The sequence below is a fragment of the Syngnathus floridae genome, chromosome 14, assembly GCF_059516105.1.
Source record: "Syngnathus floridae isolate MCC-2025c chromosome 14, RoL_Sflo_1.0, whole genome shotgun sequence".
Classification (NCBI taxonomy): Eukaryota; Metazoa; Chordata; class Actinopteri; order Syngnathiformes; family Syngnathidae; genus Syngnathus; species Syngnathus floridae.
Window position 1 is genome coordinate 7259630 of NC_142426.1, and position 12045 is coordinate 7271674.

General features: G+C 41.9%; 1 protein-coding gene across 2 annotated transcripts in view; it reads left to right on the forward strand.

Annotated features, from left to right (window-relative positions):
* The window catches only part of lingo3b (leucine rich repeat and Ig domain containing 3b), a 33022-nt gene that overhangs the window by 2740 nt on the left and 18237 nt on the right, over positions 1–12045 (forward strand). For both annotated transcript variants that reach the window (XM_088396949.1, XM_088396950.1), the window contains exon 2: positions 9211–9942. The gene's annotated coding sequence lies outside the window, so the exon portion shown is untranslated. The remainder of the gene's footprint in view (positions 1–9210; positions 9943–12045) is intronic.

Below are 12045 nucleotides of genomic sequence, written 5' to 3' on the forward strand. Positions count from 1 at the left end.
TTTTGACAACAACAACAACAAAAAAAATGCCTTGGCAAAAATAATCCAGTACTCACAGTATTGCAAGGCATAATAGCATCATCAAGTATCGGTGCTGGGTATCGGCGAGAACTCTTATTGACCATACATTTCCCACCCTGTGATGGTTTCAGCAAGAAGTCGCTTTGCTGTTCTCCCAAGTATTTATTGGCTTGTGAAATGAAATATAGTCACAAGACAAGGCCATATGGAAGCCAAATTGCAGTAAGTACACAATTATTGAAGTGAGGCTTCTGGTCTCCTGCAGGCTCAAATTGTCCTAGACGGAACACGTGCGCCCCCCTCCCGCCCGCCCCCTCACACACACCCGACAAATGGCGTGTTTGTTTATCTCGGCACTGCAGGCACTCAGACAAAGCACTCTGATTTCTCATGCAGGTTCACATATGTGATTGTTATGCTGCCTTCTGTGTGCTCGCCACATCCTGATGATGATTTCTTATTGCCTGTTTGCTGAGTGCGTATTATGGATATGCCTCAGCACATTTGCATCTCGTGACATCTATGCATAAATCACGGATAGCCGGATAGCCATTTTTTTTTTTTCAAGTTGACAAAAAACATAAATGCATTCAACTGAATGCAATTACTTTGTATATTTTTGTGAGCGTGCAAGAATGGAGACAATTCATTGCAGTCGCCTTGATTTATTCCTGCAGGGATTTTAGCGTGAAATGTGGGCCACTGCACAGATCTGAGTTGTATTTTTAATTTAGAAGGAGCTAATCAAATAACTCAATAATATCAACACAGACCAGACCTGCTCTTGGTGATAAGAGAGCAACGTTGTGCCTTTTCATCGTCAACCTGCTTTCCTCTTCAGCCGAGCAACGAGCTCTTGCCTCGGTGCCAAACTCAAATAACATTTCCATTTCTTTCCCTATTACAGTCAGGGCGCAGCAATTAATGTGCAATGAGCCTCATCTATCAATGGTTTAATGTTTCAAATGTCATGAGGTTTGACCAAGCACTTGTTAATTTCTTAATATATCACAGCCACCGTAATAGCTATTCCGCTGTGATTGTAAACAGAGCTGGGGCAAAGCTACTTTCTGATTTATTGGAGAACAAAGTGTGTTTTTATCATGCAATCGCTTCGCAGACATGAGACAATCATTCATCCGAGGTCTGCCGAGGCTGCCTCCGTCACCTCGGTCTCAGGTGCTCAATGGCCTGCATAGGAAAGCCCGTCTGCATGGGCACACACCATCTATTTCCAAGCCCCTTACGTAAGTCAGGCTCGTTCCCCCGCGGGGGCGACGGTGCTCTTATCGTTCTTCCGTCTCCATCAGCACCAGTGATTGGCTTATTATCAGATGTCCTGCGCGGGCAAAAAAAATGGACCATGCATCACTGCGCACCTTGCATCTTTCTCTCCAACTGCACAGTCTTGAAAGTCCCCCTTGTGCTGACACGGTGTCTACACGGACACTAAGAAGGATAACACCTTTTGCAAGGTATCGGCTTTTGCACCCTGCTGGGACACGTTTGCATTAGTCCAGCTCAGCACGAGATAACACATGAATGTTGTCAGGCTCTTTCCTATCCCAGCAGAGACAAATGATGTAGCAAAGGTAGCTTATGTTTTTACAACTTGTATCCTAATATTTGTTCCTTAACTCTTAAAAAATGACAAAAATTATATTTTTCCAATTGACGATTCTATTGATTATTCCATCGATAATCGGATGGAATATTATTTTCATTTAAATGTATTTAAGAATCATTTCCCCCATTACTGTTTATGAATTACCTCACTCATTTTGTTTATTTCATATTAATTAGTGATTAAAAACGAAACAGCGGTTAAGCAATATCACACAAGAAAGATTGTTTTCCAAAGTAAAAGCAGATTTTTGCAAATGTTTTTTTTTTTTTTCTATTAATCACAAAAAATAAATCAGGCTGCTTTCATGGACTAAAAAAAAAATCAGAATTATGACTTCCGAAAGCCTGAAAACAAACAAGTTGAAGAATATTTAGTTAAAAAATGGCTCTGAACGATTACCCGATTATTGAAGCGATTAATTTGATAATCGATTTGCCGTCGATTACTCGATTCATTTTGACACTCCTGGAACTGAATTTGTGGAGTCTGAAAACATTCTTTTCGTTTTGTATTTACCGTCTTGGTAGCACTCTTGCCACGACTTGGATATCGACTTTCAAATTTTTTTTCTCCAATCATATTTCCCATTTTACATTTGCGTAGTTCACTTTGTGCCCTCAGGGGGTCAAGAGTTCAGTGTGTTTGTATCTAAGCCACAGTGCAATGTGCGTAGGTGTGCATTATGTACAAGATGCGAATTTTTTTTCCAGGTGTTAACTGCACTGAAAGCTTTGACATTCCTCACCCGTCTTCTCTCTTTGCTTCCATTTGCTGGCCATCATGTCTGCAAAAATGCTGCGTTTCTGCCAAGGCCTCACCCACTCACTTGTCAATCCTCCTCCACTTAGCATGACTGCACTCCCTCACCCTTCTTTTAGACTGGACTAGGTGATCTGGAGGATATTTGAAATGCAATGTGAGCCTTTGAAAGGCTCTCAGGGGAGATGAGAATGTTGTGCCCAGGGGTGATTGTCTCTCACGCCCTCATGCAGATGGCACGCCTGTGAGAGGAAAGAAGGGCAACAAGTGTGACAGCAGTTGCTTCAATTACAGCAAATGTTTTTGAGACAAAATGTGAGGATAAAAACGAGAAGCTTTTTTTTTTTTTTTTGGGTAAAGCAAGAACGGTTCATTGAGGGCAACAGTAGAGGCGTTCAAATCCTGGTTTAGTTTGGAAAGTGTGGGAGGAAGAAGTGAATGGAGAAAACTTACTTTCACAGCACTTTTGAATGCAGTGCCTCAAGTTTGGAATTTCTCATCTTTATTCTGAAATGATTACTTCTGTACTGATATTGCACCTTTTTTCCCCCCTAATACAAAATCTAACCAAATATTGAACTGAATCTTGTTCAAGCCATTTAATTAGCAGATAAAATTCAAAATATTGAATATTAGTTTGATTTCATAGACTTGCTTATGATTCTAGCTGATTTCCACTGATTTCATTCCATCCCCATTAGTGATTCATTTTACAATCTCATCTATTGTGGTCAGCAAAAAAAAGAAAAGGATGATAAACATGCACATAAAATTGCATCAAATCTCTTCGCCTATAAAGAAAAAAAATTTTCAATCCAGCGAGGTTACCGACATGAAATATGAGACTGTATTTTAGAAAAGGCCAGATGGAAACAATCACGCCATTGTTTTCACAGCATATCCATAAATACTAATCAGAAGGCATGCAATGCAAATCAGCGCTCGGATTGGGAAACTCAATAGAAAGCAATCATGCAATAATAAACAATCTTTGAAGCAAAAAAAAGAATAATGGGAAAAGATGCGCACACATTTGTATAGACATGATCAAATAAACCTTTCAGCATGCCATGTAATTGATTGATTGTGTGGCGTGCTTTTCCCAAAACAGCAGATTTAATACCAGCAGGTGATGTTGGCACATTGACAATCCAATTACCGTAACATCATTTCTGGCATCTCTGAGACAAAGAAGCCACTGTAGATGAGAGGACGATGCCAGATAAATTATCTTGCCGACATTTCTACTCTGTGTGGGGGGGCCCTCGGGCGAACTCTGTATTTGACAGTAAAGCTTTTATTATGGAGTAAAGTTCCTTGCCTAATTTAAGACGCAATTAACTTATTTCATTTGGCATGCGTGAGATCTCATCTTGCTGCAGGACTTAACATTATTACAGTCAAATTAAAAAATAGGCATAATGCGATCATCTTGTCCGCTCTAATACATAACGAGTGTTCCTAATTAACTGGCACACGAGCGCCTTTTTTGTATATTCCTTTACAGTCATCACATGTGCTGCACAATTCAGGTAACTTAAAAAAAAAATGGACAGTGAATCAACAATAGGGTAGTGACAAAAAGGAAATTGAAAGAAAATATTTGATTTTCTCACACTGTGTAAAGACTCCATCTGGGTATCCAAACACAAAGCTCATTCTATTCGTGTCTTTTTTATAGCTGCCATACTGTTATGCCCCAAAATGCTTCCGAGTCAGAGCAGACAATCATTTATCAAACTTCATGTCCTGCTATTCTCCAGCTCAAAGAATCAAGACAGGCGGCCGGTGGGTTTGGTATTTGGGTCCCGATTAGCCGCGTGTGATTGTGAAACAGATGTAAATGAGCTTTTAAGCTGTAGCTAGTGAGGTGACATTCTCTTGAGCTACCTCATTTATCCGCCCTCATCCTCTTCTAAGCTGGGCACCAGACAGACGTTGGAGTTATGTGTCTCACTTTTTGGAGGCGATGGACTTCTTATTTGGGATGGTGACCCAGATGCTCTGATCTTCTGTCCATCAGGCTTCTGCTTTTGGCTTGCGATGCATCCATCTTCCATACGCTGGGCCCATCACTCCTGTAGGAATCTGTGCTGGCGTCAGACAGTGCAATGTATGGACTAAAGTCTTGGGACACACTTCTAATAAATTACTTTAGAATTACTCCTCTTGTCCTGACATTTGGGAGAATTATATTTTGGCCTACTAGTATAATTCCCTATTATTATTATGATATATAAATATAAGTCAATATAATAATAATAATTAACAATAATAATTAATAGAATTAAAAACATTTATGAAAGGTTTCCTGAATAAATTATATATAGATATATAATTTTGTAGTAATTTTGTTCAGTGGTGAGATTTTTGAAAGGTCAAATCTGTGCCTTGGCTCGATAAAAGTTGAAAAACACTGCAATCAACTTTGATTTAGAGCAGGGATTGTCAACCGGTGGTCCGCGGCCCTCTAGTGGTTCGTAGCAGTATTGCAGGCGGTCCACGAAATTGGAAATGAAAAATAATTGCAGGATTTTCAAAAAAAAATTGATTCATTATTTAGACTTGATTTATTTATTTTATAAATAAAACGCATGGTGATGTCAGCGTGGTGCTAAAACTGTCCAATGAAACTGTAGCTTGTGATGCACACTAAAACTGTTGACATTGATCAGTGATGAAATTTATGTACCTGCTCGGCTCGCAAGCTCCTTTCCCATTATTGTGAAAAACATTGCAGGAAATAAAATGTCCCGAGCTGAACTATAATGTAGCATCAGGCAAGTTACACATACATTGTCACAGCCTATCATGGAGTTTTATTTCTTCTTATATAACATGATTTGGTGGCAGCTTGCTGTCGAGAAACAACGCAGGCTCAGTGCTTGTCAGTAAACGTTGCAAACTGCCTTCTCATCCTTGTCCTTCCTCCAAGAAAGCAGCCCGAGGACAAACAGCAGCTTCTTTCACATCAGTGTGCACTCTCGCATGTTCGTCGCAACCTCTCTCATCCCTTCTACCTTTCAGCTGTCACCTTTTTGCACCCTCTTTCCCACGCCCCAATCCTCCCACCGTCGACATTGCAACAACTGTTTGAAAGCAAAAAGAATTTGACGACATTAGACGTCTGAACAGTACGTAACAAACCACATCACTGGCTCTCGTATATTTTGCAGTCAAGCCGCTCAGTCAAGGTTGACCATCTTTTTCATTTCTCCACTCTTTGGGTTTGATTTACTACTGAATGCACACACACACCCACACACACACTTTGATGGCTACCTACTGTGTGTCTGAGTGAGGAAATGTGCGATTGAAGTACCTTGCAGCCACTGCAGATTGTTCAGAGGGCAAATTGCTGATAATGTATTTTTCTCGCTGGATAGACTGCTGAAAAACATCTCAAGATTCACATCCAGTTCTTGAGAGCTCCAGGCTACCGTTTCGACTGGCACAACTGGGAGGAAGTCGGAGTACTCTGAGAAAGCCCCCGTGAGGCATTTCATACAAAATAGAAAAATAATTCCTGACTGTGGGCACATTGTGGAATAACTGATTGAATATTGAATAGCTTATTTACATCACTGTCAGGCTCATGAACTTGTTTGTGTGGTCCAATTTGATTTATATCAACTGCCTACATACTCTGTCTCTATTAATTATGACAATGCAATTCACAAATATCCCAATTCGCAATTTTGTAATGTGGAACTCTTCCTAAAATATTCATAAAGCACTCATGCATTGTTATGATCTGGAGTTCAGAGGGGGAGAGGCACAAACAGCTCTTTGTGACATTCCTTTTTACTTTCAAGGGACTTTGACTTTAAAAGTAAAGTGCAAAATGCTGGTTTCAAGTAAATACTGGGTGTTTTTATCCACTTTCTGCACAAAGAAAAAAAAAGAACAGGCGATACTTTGTAAACACAGCTGAGAGTCGTATGACAGCTGTGCTCCTCTCGCATGCGGTGTGGCCACATTAATCTGTTAACAGGGCTGAATAGATAAAGCCAACTCTCTGCACACTTACCCGATGTGCTCCAGGAATGTTCTTTAAACATTTGTGACACAAAAAACACGAAAGAAACAAACCGGGGTATACACAATATTGTCTGTGTGGCGTGTGAGTGTCTGGGTGTGAGCTGTGGCTGACAGCAGGTTCTGCGAGAGTGTTTTTCCAGTGCTATTCTGTTCTCCTGGCACTCCATAAGAATAACTAACCATCAAGCATTAAGAAAAAAAACACTTTCCGAGATGCTAACCCGCTATTCCCGCAATCATTTTACCCACCCCTCAAAAAAATCCCCCTTTCCCACTGCCGCCATCTTTTCCACTTTCCACCCGAATCACGTACCACTTGCTCCCCATGTCCCCTCCCACTCAGCTCCTTTGTATCTTTTATCTGGCACCCTGCTCGTTCACAGCGCATTATCCCTTTTTGATATCCTCCACGTTTGTTGTGCTTCTTCCCATCTGTGCCTGCCTATTTCTTTCCCTTATACTTCAATTTCACTGTTGCTTTTCTCCACCTTTACGCAACCCCCCCATCCCCCCCCCCCCCCCTCCCCTCCCCTCCTGCTCACCACCCTGCTCACGTCCAGGTCTGTTTCCAACGATAAGGCCTTCACTTCCCTGCACACCCAAGCACAAATAAATGCTTAATTGCCATCATAGTTAGCCTCACAGCTAAGTGTTATTTCAGTCTTCTCTACCTTCACAGCTAATGAATGTGTTGTCTGTGATCTGGCAGGGCAAGTCGAGAGAGAGAACAAACTGATTAGGACAAATAGTTCTTAAAAACACATTCAGTGCGGGCTCCTTGGAAAACAAATGATAGCTCACATTAATCTAAGCGAGCATGGCAACTAGGAATAGCAATTTTCCTTCAAATTTGCACGTGGATGCTGTGATAAATAATAAAGGTAAAAAAAAAACAAAAGACTGGGGATGTTACTTGCTGCATATCATAGATAACAGATGCCATGAAAATAGGCCCCCTAGTGGCCGGGAGTTATAATCGGGGTCATACGAGATGTATGGTATTTTTGTGAGTGTGACAGCGGCCGCCACGTTAGGCCACTTGGCTCTCGACTGTCTGCCCGTTGAACGGTGAAATGCGAAGAAGCTGCCAAGCACAACAGGAACGAACAAGGCCGGGATTAGTTGCGTGACGTCGCGTCGCTGCGGAGAGAGCTAGTGATGTATGTGCTCGCAAATCAAATTTCCCGTTGCGTTTGCGCTGGGATTTATTTGCATATCTGCTGATGGTGCTTAAGTTAAGTGAGACGTGAATGGAAGCAGTTTGCCTCGTTCAATTTATTTACAAACATTTTTATAAAACTCACTCATTGCTTCGTAATTTGAGTTTGGACTTGGTCTGTTTAGCATACTTGCTAACTTGTTGACATGTAGTGACCCCATGAGCTAATTTAAAGTAGAGGAGGGGATAACAGAAGCAACCCATTGGGGGTTTTTTTTTCTTCTTTTTTCCACAATGGATATAATATATTCATATCAGTGTGACAATATTTTCTGGAAGTGGCTGTGCACTTCCATTTTTTTTATTAACAGACCTTCTGTATTCTAAATGGAAGCCGTTCATAAAGTGCACAGTGACTTTCTGAACAGCCTGTAATTTGAAAAGTTAAATGCCTGAGGTATGTTTGCAGAGATGGGAAAGTATCTTCAGGGAAAAACCAGGCCAGTGCATGTAGGGCAGCAGTAGCTCATCTGTCAGGACTTGAGTTTTGCAAAAGGATGGGAACGGTTTGAGTCTAGCTGAGGATAAATTGACAAGGAGTTATTGGAGCGATGCTTGTTTGCTTCTTGAGCAATGTTCCAAATTCAGCCAAGCCTAGCTCAAGAGGTGCAGCATTCTTTATGCACCGCTGACGTCTCTTTGCATTCCTGTACCTGTGATCTGGTTCAGTGCAACACGAATTTTGAGTGTGAGTTGACTCCCCTGAGATATTCTAATGAGTAAAAATAAAAATAAATGCAAAACATACATGGATATACGGTAACAAGTGTGCCATAGCCAAATTCATCTGAAAATAATAATTGATATATTTCAAAACACAACACCTTGTGATTCATAGTGAAACAAACAATTGTGGAACCTAAAACAGCATAAAATACAAAATAAAAAAAAAAAAAACAAGTACCGTATTTTCCGCACTATAAGACGCACCGGATTATAAGGCGCACCTTCAACAAATGGCCGATTTTACAACTTTGTCCATATATAAGGCGCACCGGATTATAAGGCAGACCTTCAGTGAATGGCCCATTTTGAAACTTTGTCCAAATATAAGATATATACATTTGGCCCACGGGCCGTACTTTGGACACGTCTGCTGTAGTGGCTCAATATTGGTCCATATGTAAGGCGCACCTGATTATAAGGCGCACTGTCAGCTTTTGAGAAAATTGGAGGTTTTTAGGTGCGCCTTATAGTGCGGAAAATACGGTAATATAAGAAACACTTTTAAAATATTGACATAATTTCCCCATGTTATGGTATTGCGATGCCTACACTCAAACTCAAAACACATAATCTGTGTATGTTGCAGCGGTTTATTTATTGTGGCATGCAGAACAATTGCTCGCTCCGCCAGTAGATGGCAAAAGATATGCCGTATTTTCGTTTAAGTGCTCTTTGGTGTATCAAGCTTGAGATCCCGACACTTTGCATGCCAAGCAAGTTACTTATGAAAAAGTGCACCGAAGCGCCTCTACTCTTTATGTAAAATGTCTTTTCCCTTCCCTAGCTCTTCTAATCAATCTATTTTTTTTTCCTCCAGACTCAATGTTTGGCGAGCTTCACTCAACTCTACACAAGACGATTCTGTGATTTGTGAGTCCCAGCAGCAGCAGCAGAAGCAGCAGCAGATAGGCAGTGAGTGAAAGGGTGAAGGCAAGGAAGGAGGGGAGGGGGAGATAAAGAGCTAGAGAGCATAGAAAGAGAGAGAGAGAGAGAGAGGGGGGGCGATGAAAAGCATACTAAATGAGAGAGACTCTCATACCGAAGCGGACAGAAGCAAGCAGCGCATCTCGTCTCTCGCCACAACCTCAGACCTGAGCTGCAGGAGGAGCTGGAGGGCACCTTGACTATATGGACAAGCGCTTCCGTCAAGGATAAGACAAATCTTGCATGTAGCCCCCCCCACCACCACCCCCGCCCCTCCCCAACATTCTAGTGAACGCTAACACTTTTGCCCCTGGATTCATCTGGTGGACAAAATAACCAACCAAGAGTGAAGAGGACGAGTGCACATACGATCCTGCCGGAGGGAGGGATTGAAGGAAGTGTGGAGAGGAGGGGGGGGGGCCCGGACAGAGGGAGGAGGTGTGAGTGGCAGGTGCCGATGTCAGACTCCCAGAGTGAGAGTGGACGACACTGACGGGGGGGGACCTGAGGAACGTGGCACGTGCGGCGGCGGCATTTTGGTAGCCAAGAGAGACCGACGACGGAAAATACATTCGCGTGCAGCTGGGCAGATGAGGAGGCATCAGGGACCACCGTTCAGTCCTGGGTAGGAACACACACACACACACACACATTTGTGCATGTTTATTTTTAATGTCGTTGTAGAACTGCACGACATCATACGTATGCAATGAGATTATTTCTTGATGCTCTCCTGTAGCTGGATATGGTAACAAACACACCATTTGACAGGAATCGTAAATGTGTGTCTGTGTGTGTGTGTGTGTGTGTGTGTGTGTGCGTGCGTGTGTGTATCAGTCTGCATCAACGTGTATGTGCATCTTCAAGGCTGACCATTCGGACAAGCCTCCCGAAACTTTTTCGAGTGAGAGCAACAGAAAATTAGAAGAAGAGGGATTATTTTAATATGCAGTAGGTCAGAGGTCACCCGTTGCACCAGGTTACCCCGAAAGACCACAGGGGGGTAGCGCAACTGTTCTAATAGCGTACCAGTGATAAAACATTGTGATTTTCTATGAACGTGAATATTTCAAAACTCATGCATACCTTCATTTATTTTCTACAAATATAATCTATGCCAGTCACATATAGTGACAGGTGCAATGACATGCTCTTCCACTAGATGGCAAAAGATATATACTGTATTTTGCTGACGTTTCTACAGCTCCACTTGTTTAGCATCAGGCCAACGTGGCCGTCTCGACATAACTAATGACTTTATCGGAGCTACTAGACCGTATAACTTGTGTGACTCCTGCTCAAGGCGTACAGCCCGTCTTATTTGTGTGCTGCGGGACGCATATAGCTTTGCTTAGCGTAGCTGTAGGATGAATGCCACGCCTACCCCACCTTGAATTACCTCATATACACTTGACTAAAATGTCCTTGTGAAAGACTACGATCGTTTTTGAACCAGTTTCGAAAATACTCACAGTCATATATTCTTTATCCTCTGAAAAACGACTCGTGTGGAGGCTACGGACACTATGCACGTTCTTTTCTCATGAAGTCTTTTTTTTTCCCACACAGTCTTCTGTCTACTGTCTTCTCCTGATCTCTACTTGCTAGGCAATTACCTGCACGTCTGCCTCTTCACTCTATCACTTCACCCCCCATCAAACTAAAGAACGGGTGTTAAGTTTCATGCCCATTTTCTGATGTTGAACCCGGGCGAAGCGTGACCTCGGTGTCGGCTCATGAGCAGCAGCCACTTCACGTTTCATTGCGCACTAAATCCAGCACGTACACTATACGGCTATGCAAATAGAAAAATGCTGGCGAAGAAGCTTCTAATCACGCAATCAGCTCATTATTTCCTCTTCCTCATTAACTTGTTTGGGCTTCTTACTTTATACTCGTTGCCAGTTTTCACCCTCTCAGTGAAGTCAAAACAAGGGCAAAAAAACAAAATATTGTTAATAAGTAGACCATTCCCAAGCAAGATTGACTTGTCACAGTCCCTTGCTAGTTTATCTTTGCTAGCTTATAATTTATTTCCTCCGCTTATCTCTTCCGTGCATGCCTCTGACTCGTAAAGGAATCGTGTGCCACTGCCCTATCTGCTGCTTAAGCCTGAATGAAATACTCGAATGAAATGACAAGAATGAGACTGGAGAAAGGCCTCGCCTAGATTTTCCACTATCTCGGAAGATTGTGGGGAAGACAGATGAGAGACTGGAACAGCAGAGTTGGGGATTAAATAAAATCAGATTATCTAATCAATAAAGAGGAAGCTGACGGTATAATATAATGTACACCCACTGGACACTTCATTAGGTACACGTGCAAAATGAGAAAGCCAATTCGAGAGCAAAACGAGATTAGAAGTTGGTATTCGCTAAGAAGTATGAAAAACTCTATTTAGATTTGGACTGAATGATTTTACTGTTTTTTAAAGTAAAGTTTCGATTTGCTTGCTTATTTAAGGTTAGCATTGAAAGCTGTTTGAGAATGGAGACAAAGGCTTGATTTTTTTGTTTTGTTTACGATTCAGTAAAAGAATAGAATTATCTCGCCATCAGGCAAGAACACCCGCTGTTCCTTTTTCTGTGATCTTTTCTGATTTTTATACATGCCCCTTTGCTTTCTTTCCTCATTTAAGTGATCATTTCTTGGCTGCAAGCGAGAGTTTTGATCAGGCCCGCCGCTCAGTAAACTGCAATACGATGCGCTGAATGATTTTTTATTT